General features: G+C 37.8%; 1 protein-coding gene across 1 annotated transcript in view; it reads right to left on the bottom strand.

Annotated features, from left to right (window-relative positions):
* Positions 1–16,428, bottom strand: part of Tfec (transcription factor EC) — a 74,300-nt gene extending 57,872 nt beyond the window's left edge. The window contains exon 1 of the mRNA XM_050145930.1: positions 16,274–16,428. The gene's annotated coding sequence lies outside the window, so the exon portion shown is untranslated. The remainder of the gene's footprint in view (positions 1–16,273) is intronic.
* Positions 16,429–17,524: the final 1,096 nt, after the last annotated feature.

The following is a 17,524-nucleotide window of genomic DNA, read 5'->3' as shown; positions in this document are numbered from 1 at the left end:
GACTGGGTCATAGGAGCTAAGAGAAAATCTAGTATTACTTTTCTGTTAAATGTACATAGTAATAAATCACCGCCTACATTCTTTTATGTATACCCATAGATTAGTGAATCTCTATAAAGAAGTTTTTTTATAAAGTAGATGGAGATTAATGCAGAGGATCACAATTGGTCAACGTATGTAGAATAAATGGGATAGTAATATCACAATGCTAAGGACATTAGAAATTACCACAGAAGAGAGACAGATCATGGAGACTGTAAGAGCCAGAGGTAGTGGGAAGCTGTGGTGGCAAAGTAACATTTTACAGACACAACAGTAACAATGCAGACATGAACTCTTAGCACCTATACCTGCATGCCCAAGATCTGCGTATTAACAAGCCAGACAAAATCCCAGTATAGATAAATATGAGTCACATGATATCATCTCCAGAGAAGAGATACAAATGATGATGGAACACTCAAAAGTGTGCTTGATACTACCACCCATTAGGAAACCACTGTAAGGTTCTGTCCCCCAATCAGACTAGCATGAAGAATTACTAACAACAACTAATGCACGTATAGATGTGGGGAAAGGAAGCCTTTCCACACTATTAGTGGAAGCATAAGCCAGTGCATGCTGGAGGTTTCTCAAAAAGAAAAAAAAGGGGGGGAGTTAACACATGACCCAGATATACATTCCTGGGCAAAGGACCCCATACCCTGTGATGTGTATACTTACATATTTCTGTGTATTGTTGTCTAATTAACAATAACTAGGGTGATGGAAGCAGCTAGCATGTCCACTAATGAGTGGATATTGAAAATGAGGTAAATATACACCATGAAATGTAACTCCTTTTTAAAGAAAAAAAAATACAAAAATTTCAGAGAAATGGACAGAATTGGAGAAAAAATACAGGGTAAGGTAGCCAAAGTCCTCAAAGACAATGCCACATGTATGCTCTTATATGTGGCTTTTAGCTTCAACTCTTCAGCTATTTTTAGTTAGATTTGTTTAATATTGAGTACCTGTGGAAGCTAGAAAACAAGAGGGTGGGCAAGCGGTTATTTGATTTCATGGGAGCTTAAATACTAATATTTATTAAGAGGAATCAACAAACATAATAATACTCTGCATTTCTTATTCGCTTACCTGTTAAAGCAAAACTCTCCTGTAATGCTTGACTGTGCTATTTTTCATCCCCAGTGACCTTTTTATATTATTTTCATTAAGAAGTAGCAAATGTTCTTTCAATGGTGCAGAGAATAAATGGGAAACAGGACCAGTTTCTTTAAAAGGTCATGTTTCAAATATTTTTGGAAAGTCACCAAAGGCACTTTTTAAAAAATTCTCCACGTTCTAAAATAGATATGAAGTCACAAAGGAGAATGTTTGTGATAAAAATCCAACACTCACTGTTTTTGAAATGTCTTGCATTTCAAAATCATTATGTTATGCATGTACTAGATTTATCATTTTTATTATATCCTAGTGTTTGTATTTGGGATGACACTTATATAATGTCAATTTGTTTGAACTTTAGAAAAGAAATTCATGGGCTATTTAATTTGACAAAAATGAGTGTGTGTGTATATATATATGTACATATATATATGAAATTTTCATATTTTTGTAAGGCCTAAAGTATCATATAAAGGTTTACTCTTGAGGAAAAAACTGAACAATTAAAATGGCTCTAAACTCTCCTTGACTTGAATTTTTTCATATCTTTTATCTACTTTATGGGTTGATATATGATCATCAATTAATGAAGTCATTTCTATCATAATAAAATGTCATTAGAACTGCAGTATTCTAGTCTAACAATTTTCTAAAGAGTATGATTGGAGCATTTTAGGTAGTTAAATATTAAAATAACCTAATTGAAAATGAGACTTTGAGATTATTCATTTTGATTGACAAACTACAGACACTGGTTTTGTTCATAAGCACATTTCCATCACTCAATTTTTATAGAGACTGCTAGCATTTATGAGAAAAGGGTAAAACTGATCTTGCCATTCTTCTACTTAACAGTATAGATGACCATTTTTGGCTGTCTGTGTTTCACGTTCATTTGTTATTAGAATATACAATATCAAATTCCTCAAGTATTGTGTCACCTTAGGAATGACCTTCAGTTGTGTAACTGTCAAAGTTTTACCTCCCCATTGAGACTGAAGAATAATGTTTCATTGGATTCAAGGAAATATTCATCTGCTTTTAATTTTCTTGGATGCAAAAAGTACATTAGATCTAAGAAACATTAATTCAATGGAAAGAATCGAAGAAGCTGGTGGATTAGCTGAATGGCCCAGAATGCAGAAGCACAGCAAGGAGTGACTTCCCAGTCATTCAAGTGACTGTCTTGTCTTCACACTTCTCCTCAGGAGAGAAGGCTTTCAGACGCAGGTAGGTAAGAAAGTTTGCCTATAATCTCACACCAAAAGCTTGCACAAATTCACAAAATTGTCCTCTGCCATACATATGTGCACACATGCACAGCCACACATACAACCACACTAACTAATAAAATATTTTAACCCTATAAACAAGCTGGATGTCTACCAAATCTTTCTTCTATATCACTTAATCTAGAATAAAACCCAAATGGTAAATGATATTGGAACTTGGAGTATACAGAAAAATTTCTAGTAGAATTTCAGACTCCGGATCTCTTTTCCATAGTTTTTTTTTTAAGAAAATAAACCAATTAAAATATAAAGAAAATATCTTTGCACTGATGACTAAAAGGCGAAAACAAACTTTATCAGACAGTTTAACCCTTTCTAATAATTTTCTGTGACTTTGTAGTATAAGATAATATCTCCCCAATTGAAGATGCTGATATCTTAATGCCCAGAAGAAGCATGGATATGCAGTTTTGTAATTGCACATGGAACTCTGTAGATGTAATAAAGATTCTTAGGATGGATGCATAACCTCGGATTATCTATCTAGGTCCAATGTAACCCTAAGGGTCCTACAAGGAGGAGATAGGACAGTCAGACAGAGAAGATGTGGCAATAAGTGCTGGACTCAACATGATGCAGGAAGCTAACCCAAAAATCTGGAGAAGGCAGGAAGCAGAAACTCCCTGGAGGCCCTCGAAAGGAGCTAAGCTCTGCCTGTGCCCTCAGCATAGTCCAGGGTAGCTTTGCAGGACTTGGCCCACCAGGCTCCAAGACAATAAATACTTTCCTGACTTCAAACCACTACAATGTCAACAAAACTGTTATAGCAGCAATGATAAAGACATGAAGAAATATTTTTGTTAATTCTGTGTTTTATTTTCTCATTCTAGTGACATTATGGATTTTGCTTAGGACTTCTAAGAAACAGTCCATCTACAGATGCTGAGAATTTGGGATTTCCCAATCATAGCTATACTCGAGAAAATGCTGGCAAAAAAAAAATGCAGTTCCCCAAATACAATGTCTTCTATTAACCTCTTAATGCTACCAAAATGCTCCTACAGCAGAAATTATGCTGATGGAACTTCTCGCCTCTCTCCCTCCCTCCTTCCCTAACTCACTCACTCACTCACACGCTCTCCCTCTCTTCCTCTCTCTCTCTCTTTCTTTCTCTGCTTCCATTCCTTCTTCTCACAATGATCTTAACAAAATAAAAATGAAAAGAAATAATCCAGGAAATGAGGCAGAAGACAACTGATAGAGAGGTGAGAACACTACTCTCTGCTATGTTCTTAAAGCCCTATAAAACTACTGGGAGTGTTAGGGAAAATGGAGTTGCGATCAGTTTACATCTTCAGAAATATCCCTCGAGCAATGAGATGGAGGCTCAGTTATTAAAAGACTTTCCTAGAACCATGAACAAATAGCAATTTTCAGTAACTTGGAAGAGTATAATAGAGGGCCCAAGAAAAGGCAATAAATTTTGTACTGGTACAATATAAGCAAAGTGTTAATCATAACATAGACAAAGTAATTAATTGTTAACAATATGTGTAGCTCTGGTGAATTTATGCAGGTGATAGAGAACAGTCACACATGATTCTGGGATGTGAAATAAGAAAAAGTACAGAGATGAATGACGAAACCAAGTGTGTTTTGAAGATAAGACAATAAATCCAAGGTAAATGTAATGAAATTGGAGTCTGAGAAAGATCTCAGAGTTCATGCATAGCTGAGGTACAGGAAGAAGTATGGACTCAGAAGAAGTCATTGACTGGATTTTTTTTATAAATCCATCCAGGAGAGCAAAAATCTGGAGGACAAAGCATTCATAATTCTGAAGTGCTCCAAGGGGTGGGAGAAACAGAGAATCTCACAAATGTACCAGGAAATGAGGACAGTGTAAGATCATGAAGTCAAATAGGAGAGAGTTAGAGGAATAGAAGTTTAAGTAAAGTCAAATGCCACAGAGAAGAGAGAAGACAGCGAGAAGGAGGTGCTGTTCACAAACCTGGAAATAAGTAGGTCACCAGGGATGCTTAGGAGAACCCTTCGCAAGTATGGATGGAGGGTGGAGAGCAGCCAGCAGGGACAGTGAATTGTGAACAAAGAGATCTCATGCCTCAGGTGGGTCGCTGACCCCTCTCTCTCCACAAGCTTCATGGAGGAGCTCATCTGATAGTTTAGTTTGAAAGGCTGGCTACCTGTGAATGCCTTCCAAGATTGTTTCTCTGTACCAGATCTCTGTGTGGTGTAACATCAAGGGTGCAGTGATCTGTGAAGTAGATAGCACTCAGCACCAAGCTCTCCTTACCCTTTGTGTGGCTGTTGCCATCCAGTGGTTTTCAAGGGACACTTCAAAGATTATGTCTATGCTGTAAACTCTTATCTTTTAAGTTCAAGTGTACCCACTGGGGCTTGGGGTGCCTAATCATAAACAAGAAGATACATTTGATGGTTTTCAGTTATTGCAGTGGTTTTGTGGTGACTGGAGATTTGTGTACTATATGTTTGCATATGTGCTTACAGAGACACCACAGTGTTCATAGACAAACGGTAATCAATTATTAAACACATGCAGAAGGCTTAAGGGAAAGGCGTGATTGATTAGGTAGCTCTGACGTCTAGCCTGGGGTCTTGGAACTCTTCTGAACACATTTGAACCTCAGAATCAAGATCCCCCGATCTACCTCATAGGTTTTTACAATACTCGAAGCTTTGCCTGCAATTGTTCACTAACCATTGAAGGAGACGCTCAACCTAACAGCAAATTTCCATGCTCTTTAGCACTGACTGTTTTGTGCAAAGCAGCACTCTTCCATGAAGGAGGTATGGGAAGTAAGCTTGTCTATCAAACCATGCTTCTTCAAACTTCAGTGGTAAACATGGCTCTGGCTTCTTGGTTATGATGTGCACACTCCTTTACAATTATAAAATGGTAGACATATTCTTAACATCAAATGTTACCACTTCCCATAAGCACAGCAAAAAGAGTGATCAAGTGCACAGACAATTTGGTGTCTCAATGTTTCCATCACTAGTAACTTTACTCTCCATCAGAGGCTCAGTATATATAGCATACAGGCTGAATTTTTTAATATGCAGCTACAAAATTATAGGATAAGCAATCAAATGGCAATGAATTGGCTTCTTATAGATTAATATTTACTCACAGAGAATTTTGATATTCATTGATTATTCCTTTTTATCATCTCCAACTTAATCACCTATAATAACCATTCCTTGTTTATATTTCAATTAATTAGCTAAGATGCAGAGAAATAAAGTTTACAGATTTAAAAGCAAACCAACCCTCCTTAACGCTATCCTTATGCTCTCTCTTCTAAGCTAAAAATTACATTCATGGTACTAGTGATAATGGTATAACTTGGTGAATATAACCATATCCATTTTTTGTTCTGTCTACCTTTTCTCATTTGACCGTCACATCCAGCCAATGAGTTGAGAATTCTTATTCACTATGCCCTACACAATATGTTAAAGACTGGAAGTATGTGAAAGAACAAAGCAAGCACCCAAAATCCTTGCTTCCAACCAGTAGCCATAATTTGAAAGTTTTGCCACTCAATTTAACAAATACCTTCATGAAAACTTCTAATGTGGAGAATTTTTAAAATACTCTCCCTGTATGTATGTATACTTTTGCATAGCCAACTAAATATAGTCTTAAATGTGTAAATGATGTGAAACATCAAGATGATCACTGAAATAGTATGAATCATGATATTACAGACTGTCAAGAACACGGCATATTTAAATATTTACCCCGAGGCCCCTCTGATCGCATTCTCTGTAGTAAGAAATCTCACAAAGCTGTCTCATTCATGGAAAACACGTTATTGCTAAAAACAATTACTCACAATATTGCTGGGAAACCTAATCTTGAAAGCAAAGACAAAGTAAGCTTCCTTTCTCTTGATCAATTACAAATTTAAAAAAATAGCATGATAGATTAAGTGATTCTAACAGAGAGAAAATACGAGTGTTAGGTTATCTAAAGAAACTTGTCATGATTTTAAAGTCTTTGTAAACATTTTCCCCTTCTACCTAAACTTATCATTGGATTTATTTTTAAGTACATGAGATAACATCTAAATCCTGAACATTTACAAAACATTTTCGCAAGAAAAGTAAGAATTTGGGCGAGTTAAGGAACAGCACATAAATAATTCGCTCTAACAATAACAGGACATTTCAGATCCTCAATGTAAATACATTAGGCTACTTAAACTACATAAACCAGACTTTATAAAAATATGCGTAGAGCACACAATAGCCTCATTATGTCTTCCCCATAAAATCCAAGACTATAATATAAGCATAAATCATTCTTTCCATTTTTACAGTGTTATTTTTGTCTTGCCTGGGTTTGGGAGTGCATTACAAAATCAAGTTTCCAAGGGGACATTATAAATGATACCCGAAATGGCTTCCTTCAAAACTACCTCAAGTAATAAGGCCAGGCAAATTCTCTTGCCTCTAGTGTCCTGTTCAGTGTTTTGTTTTTGTTTTCTCTCATAGATTCCCTGTAGAAGTACTGTTACTACTGGCAAGGTCAACATTGTTTACTAAAAACATGCTAATGAAATGCAGGGCTGATTGAGTTACACAATGTCTGAGAAGTCACTTACTGCCCCAGGTTTATCATCAGCCCTTCAGAAGTCAGCAAAAATGAGACTTTCCCGGTATGCTCCCAAGTTGGAATAAAGTTTCAGTGTTATTGAACCGTCTGTGCATCAGGAAGATGTGCTTGTGTTGTAGCCTATAAATACATATTGCCAACTCTAACTATCGCTGAGACATCTCAGTCTAGAAAGTCAACTGCTGGAGCATGTCACTTTCAAACTGCTCTCCCTGGTCCCAGGGAAATAGGTGCAGATTTCAAAGAAAGCTATTTAAAGTAGATTCTGGTATACAGCCTCCCACATCCTTCTGAGTCAAATTTGTCTCTTAGGATGTCTCCAGTCAATCTGACCACTTCAGCCTGACAGGCAAGCCAACCAAATCAGCAGTCAGGAGGCCCAAAAATCTGTCAAAGCATTGCCTTCACTGGTGATTACATTTTGAGTGACTTGAGCAGTCAAGTTAATCAAAATAGTCAAACCAGGGTTCCCATGTATACCATCGCAGGGTCTGCTATTTCTGGACTTGTGCTCTGTTTATATATTTGAAGAGAGTTTTATTACATGGCATTGTTTAGGAATAACAAGCCCAAAAGGTTGTGAGCTGCTAGTTCGACAAGCAAGGGCTCACACCACTGGGCTTATTTCACAGCTTCCAGGGAGGAGAAAAGGCCCAGGGATTGTCTGAGAGCTATGGAAATGAGACGAGTGGTAAGAGCTGGGGAAGAGAACATGGGACCACACACATGCCCACAGGACCACATTTCTCAGCTAGGAGGTTAACATGTGTGTCCAAACAAAGGAATGTGCCTGTCATACTTTCTCAGATGAAACAAAACACCAAGGAGAATTCCACACAGGATGTGGTGGACAGGATGCCAGTATCCACCGTTCTTTCATTCTCAGCAGGAGTAGCCATTTTGTCAAGAGAGATAATTGTGAAAACACATCCTTACTACATTCGAAACTGGGAGTGAAAGTAATTCAGCTGATCATTGACAAATGTCATTGCAGAAATGCATCCCAATGCTCACAAAGCGGTGTTAGATTGCAAGTTTTAGAATCAATCCAGCCAGTCATAAAACCTGGCTCCATACTGAATGGCAAGCTTTATGACCTTGGACCAGATAGTCCCTACCAACATGCACTTAATTGCACAATAAATATGATACAGCTACGTATTTCCCATGCTTGTTCCGATTAAAGCTACTTTGTTTCAGAAAATCATTTCCAATACTGGACAATACCTTGTGAACCACAGGAAGGTGATCCAGCTCAAGTACACTGTAATATTGACAGCTTCCTGTTCAAATAAAGTATTTTTTAGTAGTAGACTAAAAAGCATGTGCTATTGAAGTGTGGTCACTTTAATAGTTAATCATTCAATATATTTCCAATATCCAATAATATCACTAATAAGCATAATGGCAAACATTGTAATATTGCTATTCTGTGCAGCCATTGATAAACTTTGTCCTTTGTTTCTGATTTAATCCCATAGAAGCCCTAGTAGATAGATCAGATTCACAAAAGAAGCTGATTGTCATAAACCTTATAACCTAGCTAGGATCAAACAGCTGATATGACAGAAGCACTTTGGAAATCTAACCATCTTGCTTTAAAACAAACACACCTTCTACCTCATGTTGCTAAGAACGCACAATATACATAACAACGACTTGCATTTTGGGTGACCCAGCAAAGAGAATGGTTGCTATTGCAGGATTGGAACTTCTTCAGGAGACATGTCTCACTCAAAAAGAACAGTCAGAAGATCATAGAAACTAGAACAACCCAATCTAACACTCACCTAGCATTATTCTACTTTCTAAATTGATACATTAGGCTCCAAAGCAATGAGTGTTTGCCAGACAAAGCTCCCAGGTTTCAAAGGACTTGGAGCTATAAAAGACTTTAAAGACTTCCCTATCCAGCAAACACAAGGTGTTAATGCCTTACCACATGATAACTGCAATACGAATAGGCAGACAACTAAGAAGTATTTTCAGTGTCAACATGATTTCATCCTGCTTTCATGGGTGACTTTTTGGTCCTCGCTAGAGACCATAATCTCAAACAGCAGTGTGCAAAAATCCTGAAGACTGAAGGAACAGGAATGAACTACACCACTGGGCAGAGCCCAGGCTTCCAGCTAAAACTCAACATTGGAGGGTATGATCTAATGTACAGGCTTAACATCTCAGGGGACTTGCCCTGGGTCAGCTCATCTCTCTGTGATGCCTTATCCTCCAGATGGAAATAAAAACAGTGAACTCTTTTAAATGTGCCCTATGGTCTGATTAAAGATTGAAAAGGGCTCTAAAAATCCACAGCACTCCCAGGGAAAATGCTAAATATCATTATCATTATTACACCAAATGCCATAATTTGGTCTCCTCAGATTCCCTTTTTATGTAGATTCCATCAAACTCTGACTTCTGACTTTTCTCCTCTCTGACCAAATCTCCAATGACAAAGCAAAGGGAAATGTTGAGGCAATTAGTGGAAAATGGAAGCAATTAATTCCCTTTTTTAGTGGAGACCTGGCCTCTGTGAACCAGTTTAACCAAAAATAATCAATGACCTTTCTCTGCCCAAACTGAAGCAAATCTACTTGATATTTGTCACTGGTTATCCATCTACTGCTTCGACATTAATGAGTCTCTTCACTTTTCCCCTTTCTTTCATGAAATGCAGACATCTTTTCTGGTCCCTTGTTACCTCTGCATCTGCTATTTTTGCAAATTGAATACAGTTAGAGACTTCGTTATCCTTGTGGGAGCCTAGGAAACAGTTAGGCTAGCATGGATTCTGATAGGTCCTCCCCTCTCTTGCCTTGGACTGTTTTCCCCTTTTCTGCTTTTAAAGAAGGGGGCTTGTCTACAACAAATGAAGAGTTTAAGCACCATACAGACCCAGATGCCTTCTGGTGCCAGTCCATTGCTCACGCACTGGCCATTGTAGAAAAGCCAAACCAGTCTTCAAAATCCTCATTTTCCCTTTAGGGAAACAGTGATAGTAATGCTAGCTTCAAGAGTATTGTAGGACTCGAATGTGGCAGTTCATAGAAAGCCTTTAGTGCATAAAACTGCATAATTAATACATGATCAACGTTTCCTATTATCACCTGAGAGAAAAGCAAGTGTGAAAAGAGGTGAGAGAAGAAACAAAGAGGTAACAGAGGTGAGGTGAGGGGAGGGAGGAACAAAGGTGGGGAACAGGGAAGGAATTTCACCAAATATACCTGATTTGGGCATGTGTAAAAATTCTTCAAAACAGACTGCTACTCAGACAGGAGTGGTTGGTTAGTACTAAAGGTCTCTCTTTGGCTTCCCACTGAGATAGTTAATATCAGCTTACCTACTATTTTATAAAGTATTTCCTTTTCTTAGAAAATCATGGATAATTGGTATGATTTTTGTTGCTGTGATTTGTCCCATCTTTACATAAATTAACAAAAGCATTGTCATACATCCCAGTGGGTGCGTTTCGAGGGATGGAGACATGTTAGGACAACCAGCAGAAAGAGAACGAACTGGAAATACTTTTTGGAGACTAGGGAAATGTGTGATGTCTTAAAGAGAAAAAGCATATTGACAAGTGACTTCCCAAATGATGCACAGGTACCTATTCCCTGCTTCACCGTGCTCTGAACATTCTATCCCAAAGCAGAGCCCTCTAACAGGAGAACTGCTTTAATAGGAAACAATATGGGGCAGTTCAATATGAGGCAGGACCTCATTGTTATGGTCTGTGCTTTGAAAATTTGCCAAAACGTGAAATTCAGACTTCATAAGGAGGCAGGGAAAGGCCCCTTTTTTATGCTCAGAGGTAGATTTCCAGTCTCAGAGCTCCTGTGTTCAATCCAAGTTTGACCTCCTAAGAATAAATTCGAAGCCATCCTCAGGTCCAAGAGTGAACTTTAAACCCCATCATATTTCTTATCCTTTAATCCTCATGCTGGGGCCCGGACCTGCACTCTCCACACTAGGCAATAGCTCTTACAGGCTCCGCAAACATAAAGTGATCTCCTCAAAGTCACATGGGAAATGAGTAACAAACGAAAAGTGCTGATCATCTGATTTCCTAGTCACTGTGAGGTACCCCACCTCCACACCAGGCGGCCATAGAGAAATCCCTGAGTCATGTGTTTGTTTGAACAATTTGCTTGAGAGATAATATATGCTAACATAAAGGGCTCTTTCTACACTGGTCACTGCAGATCATCTTCAGTTCTTTCGTGAGGTGGGGTCTAACATACTCTCAGGAATGTGCTCTGATATACCTCTTTGCAAAATATGGTTTAGATACCATTATATATATATATTTGTACATACATATCTGCCTTTTGAAATATTTTTCATTCAATATGTTCTGATCATGGTTCCCTCTGCCCTTAACTCCTCCTAGATCTTATCTACCTTCCCATCTCCCACCAAGCCAACTCCATGCCCTGTTTTTCTGTCTTTCCTTAGAAAACAAACCAACACACATACACACACCTAAAATACAGTATAAAAAAAGAAAAAATACAAACCAATAAAAATACAAAATCAGAAATTATGATATACAAGCAAAACACCAGTAAGACAAAAATATAGCAAAATGAGACAAAATGTCTCCAAAAATACCATTGATCTTATTTTGTGTTGATCATCTACTGCTTCAGCATAGCCTACATGTAAGTGCTTGATGGGCCCAGTGAGACAGACTTTCTCGGAAAGAACTAGCTTTTTTGTTGGAAGTAGTTGTGAATCGGAAAGAACTCAGGTTAGGGATGGGAAATCACGTCGACTTACCCCTCTAGGCATTGGTGCCCCAGTGGGTTAAAGCAGGCAAAAGAGCATTCTGGAAACAAAGCTACACAGCTAACCACTTCAATCATTGACCTAATCTCTCCTCTAAATGGCTAGAACCAAGAGATCAAGCAGATACTGAGGTTGACGTAGGAGCAGGTCAAACTACACCCCTGATCAAATTCCTTCAAGTCTTAAAATAAACAGAACTTGTCAAGTTCTGTCTCCACCTTATCTGTCCACACTTCCTTCTTGCCATACCTCACAATGGCTCCAAGTGCTAAATGAAGCTTTGTGCCGTATTTTGCATTTGCTAAATTTTTGGTCTAAAGCTGTGTTTCCATTGCTTGTCTATCTAGGGAAGAGCAAATTGTTTTTTCATAATACACTTTATCCTTCATAGCTCTATGATAATCTCATATTACCCAAAGACTTTATCTACATTTCTAATATAACACTTATCTCTTTACACAACTATGGGAATACCAGATTTGCTCATTGTCAGATAGATAACACCATCATTCTAGAATCCAGCAGATACAGTTGCAGATGTGGTGTGTTCCTCTATTTCCATACCTTCAACTTAACTAAATTTAGAGTGATATTATTTTAGCTTGAATAGCATGGTGTCCCACGTCTTCAGAGGATGGCGTCATTAGTTAAATTATTGGGTAAGCTCATCTACTTATTTCTTCCTATTCAGTTTAAGGGTAGACACAGTCAAGGTTTTCCAAACAGTTTATAAGGAACTTCTCACAAGGAATACTCAAAAGCTCATGAGTGATGGTGCTTTCTCAGCTAAAAGAAGGGAGCGGGGGAGGGAGGGAGAGAGAGAAGGAGAGAGAAACTGATGCTTTAAAATTTGAGAATACTGAGAAAAAAATCTAATGATTTGAATGGGCTTTATAGAAAATAAAGGACTTAGATTATCGGTATAGTTTCAGGAGAAAGAACAAATTTTCCTTTGCTGGTAAGTAGCCTGCAAACTGTGATTATAGAGGAGACAAAGTTATTTTCAGGTTAGAGAGAAAGGTAAGGGGATGCTCAAAGGGCCAGACGCCTGTTAACTAAGATTTATTAAAGAGAAACCTAGAATTTTACTAAAATTTAAAATCTGATAGTTAAAATGCTGCCTACTCTGCTAGCAAAAGGCGGTCCCATGGGTTTGAATGTGTTTGCATTGGCAAAACCCCTTAAGACAGAGTGGTTCAGCCTTCCCAACGCTGTGACCCTTTTATCCAGTTTGTCATGTGGTGGTAACCCCCAATCATAAAATTATTTTCTACATAAAACTATTTGCTACTTCTTAACTGTGATTTTGCTACTATTAGGAATCATAATGTAAATACCTGATATACAGGATATCTAAGATGCAACACCTGTGACAGGGTCATTCAACTCCCGAAAAAGTTTTGACGCACAGGTTAAGAAGCTCTGCCATAACGAAACAGAAAAAGTGAACACTGCCACATGTGTAGAGACAGATCGACAGGGTCACAGGTCCTGATTTGGATCATTGTGTAAAGATGGCTAATGGAATATCTATTAGCAAGAGATATACAAGAAGACCAATATCTAACTATGCAGAAAGTCCTGGCTCACATTCTTATTTGGATCTCAGTACTAAAAAAGAAAAAAATCTATGTGCACATGGTCTTCTAGGCATTTGACAATCTGTTTGTGTAAGAAGAAAACATAGGAGGAAGTAGAAGGCAGGGTGGAAGTGTCGGGTTCAGTGGAAACAGCCTGAACATAAATATAATGTCTTTATCGGGCAAGCTAGAGAACATTTCCATCCATATGAGAGATGATTTGGAAAACCCTTCAATGTGGCTCATAAATGGACACAAGAGCATGGGAACCCAGAAGTGTACCTCTAGCCTCACTTAGAGCTAGTTTCAGAAATGTAGACAAGTGAAACTTCTACATCAAATTCTCATCTCCTATTTCAAACCGGAAAAGATAGAAAAAAACGTGCAACGTAATGGGTGCTTAGTGTCAACCTCCTGTTTTCTCTAGGAGCGATTTAAAAAAAATATCAATACTGAGGACTTCCTCTCTGCTGGGATTCACTGTTCACCATTAACCTGGCATCTGAACTTGGGATCATCCCATCGCTGCCCCCACGTGCAGGGATTACAAGCAGTCACCACTGTGCCTGCCAACCAGCCTATTTTTAACACTGGTCTCCTCGGGAAATTGCACAACCTCTCCACCTTTCCAATACTTGCCTCTCCCCAGTTGCCTTAATTTCTAATATAAATCGCCTCCATTCTTACAAAGCTCTTGATTCAGTTTGAAATGGCCAGGGCTTTCCCTGTCCCAAAGAATCCAAATTCACAAAAGGACAAGAGCAGCTATCGACTGCATCCACAATGTGAGGTCAGCCAGTGCTCAGCCATCTCCAAATACCTGCAACTCAGACTCAGAGAGTCCTAGTCTGCAGTTCGCGACTGTGCATAGGCGAGTTTTGTAGACTCATTCCTCGCTCGTTCTCACTCTCTCCTTTCTCTCCTACAAATCTATTACCCAGGCTGCATTGGTTTCGTTGTTTTGTGCCTCTGCCATTTTTTCTGCTTCATGCTTTGAAGTTCTCTGCCAAGTCATAGTAAGAAATACTGTAAAACCTGAGTAGCAATATATTTTACTAGCTACAGCTGCTTTGTTCGTTGCCAACAGGTATCCATAGCAACGCGTCATTTGTAAACAGGGTGATAATAGCCATTTGTTGTTTGCAAACACTGACCTCTTCTAGATCTGTCAACTTCATATTTCTTAATCTGGTGCGGTTTGACTGTTTTTTAACTCTAAGAGTTGATATTTCTGAACGAACAGTCTGCAATGTTGAGCTGATTTGAAACGCTTCCAGTTGTTCACTTTCGGACCAAAGATGAGCTTACTGGCTTTCCACATGCATCCCAAAAGTATCTGCATGATTCCACTTGAAGCAGCTTTCATGGGTGCATTCGATCCACTGTGTAAAGACACTTTGTTCTTTCAGTTTCTGCTTTCCTTAGTTCTTCTTTCTGACTATCCAAGGCACTTTTTTGAAAAATCATTTTCTATTTCCACTATGCAAAGCACTACAATTCCTGAAAAGTATGCTTATGCTAAAATTTGGCATTATACACAAACATCTTGCAAATATCTTGGCTAGTTAGAATTTAAACACTCATCTCTAAGACACTAGAGTAGAATTAACATTTAAGAAACTTGTTTGGCTTTTGACATCAATCTGAAGTTTTAGTTTAGCAAAATGAGCTTATATACTATGGCTTCATAAAGAAATCAAAGACTAGGAAGTAGCATTCAAAACCCAAGAAAGAATCTATGTATTTAGTTGAATTCATAGCTCTAACCGTTTCTTTAAACACTTGAGCGTAAACCTTAAGTTTGACCTATTTAAGGCTGCTTTCACCAAACATGGGACCGATTTAATTCAAAAGCTACTTGAAAGTGCCCAGCCACAATCAGTTTCATGTAAGATCCAAGTGAAGCAGCCTTCTCTCATGATCTTGCTGAACTCTCCATTCCATTTCAGCTTGCTTTGTAGGCACAGCCTCTGAACAGGGAAAAACCATCAAGGGCTTTGAAAACTCTTTAGTACTAAATGAAGATTCTAGTAAATAAATGACCAATGAACAACTTAAACAAAATTTAATGTTACCTCAGGTTTATGATTATTCTCAAAATATCTATTCCTAATGATCTATATGAGACAACATTGACACTATAAAATAATCACAGAAACAAATATAAGTGCACATTCATATATAACATTTTTATATTTATGATTGTGTATATATAGAGAAACAACCATGGCCTAATTGTTAAGGCCTCATAGTAACTCTTATTTGTTCCTATTCAAACTTTTTACTTTGAAAGTTACTAGTTTGGGACACTTGAAATCTCAACAAAATAATTAGATCTGCATGTGTTCCAAAAGAATAGAATAACCTAACCTATGAAAAAAAGTATGTGCTAAAATCCTGTCTGGTGTTGTTTCTGCTATGAACAAAATTTATACATTCTTACCTTTAAAAACAAATAAAATAGGCATTGCTAGAATGTAAACAGAAATTAGCACTTACTCATAAAATAGCATACAGTAAAATGCTAAATTATATTCTTATATAGTATTATATAGATAGTACTGAGAATATTAAACAGGAAGAAGAAATTCCCTTAGTTATTATGAGCTAAAACCATGATTTCTACATCACGATAAGACATTAATAGCTTCCCATTTATATTTCATCCACATCATAGCAAGTCATAGTTTGCCTGCTTTAATATCCTGATAGCTGGTTATCACACAAGAAGAAAGCACAATTACAAGTTAGCTGCACATATCAAAGTAAAACAGGCATTGATTGACCTTGTCTTCATCTTTGTCTAAAGTACAGAAAATTAACCTTCCAGTTTGGTTACCTACCAGCAGTGACTGGAGCGAGCAGGTGTCATCGCCTCTAGAAGGAGCTCCAGATTACAGCCCTTTCTCCCATAACTTAAGCACAAAAGCCAAGGATCTGTTCGCAAGTAATGAATGGTTAGAACGGCTTGGAATCCACTTAGTTGAGGAAGGAAAAAAGAGAAGTCTCTCATTAGGGCATTTCCTGAACTCTGGTTGGAATTTCAGTTAAGGAAGAAGAAATGACACAGCAGTTTCAAGTTAAGGCGACTTCCTTTCTTTATCTGAAATATGCTACTAATTTGAGAAAGGGCATTCCAGCCCAGCCACTCCGTAGGCTGTGGCTACAGCAAAAAAATAATAATGATAAAATAAAAAAAACTTTGTCATTGATGCCATTATTGCCCCATAATGAACATTTCCCCCCAGAATTTACAGAGGCAGTATGCGGTTGTTACCAGAGTGGACTAGGACCCCACAGTTATTGCAACACATCTGCCTTCTTTACAAGTAAGTTTCTGCAGAACGCTGACCTTCCCCACTTTGCAGTTAAGAATCACACTTTGGCTTTGAATACTAATAGGCTGAGCTTAGAATTTAAGGCTATTTTCAGAGTTTAATACAATGCAAGTTTTGTTACATCTCAATTGCTCTCAAAGACTTCATGATAAATATTGACCAAGAATCATTGATCTTGCCAAGTATAACAGAAATACAAAATTGAACTTCTGAGATATATGTGCCTTTACTAAAAGGGAAACAAAAAAAAAAAAAAAAGAAACGCCCTTTCCTTTGACCATCAAGGGTGCTCTCAAATCAGTTATCATCTTTCTTTTTTCTTTCTTTCTTTCTCTCTCTTTCTTTCTTCCTTCCTTTCTTTTCTTTCTCCTCTCTGTCTTTCTTCCTTGCATTCAACCAGATTTGATTGATGTAAGCAGCTAAAATATGACCTTTTAGCAAGAATCACAAATGATTCTAATAAGAACCCAAGTCAGGAGCAAGTCGACTAGTCTAATTTTCGAAACCAAACCAAATGTCTTCTATAGGGAATTTGATAAACTTTCTCTGTAAAGAACAAGAAAATAAACCTGATGTGTGTCTCAGGGCGCTCATCTTTTATGACATGACAGTTCTATTATTGTAATGGCATACTTACATAATTCACAAATGAATGCCCACAGTAGGCTTTCTTTGTCTCCATTTGAAAGCTCCAGAAAAGTTTCTGCTCACTGCCTGAGATTCTACACTTTATGTTCTCTTTTAAAAGTTAGAACA

Source organism: Alexandromys fortis, unplaced genomic scaffold (genome assembly GCF_014885135.2).
Source record: "Alexandromys fortis isolate MF-2015 unplaced genomic scaffold, M_Fortis_MF-2015_v1.1 scaffold_34, whole genome shotgun sequence".
Taxonomy (NCBI): Eukaryota; Metazoa; Chordata; class Mammalia; order Rodentia; family Cricetidae; genus Alexandromys; species Alexandromys fortis.
The sequence above is the reverse complement of the archived record's forward strand: the minus strand, read 5'-3'. Positions and strand labels throughout refer to the sequence as shown.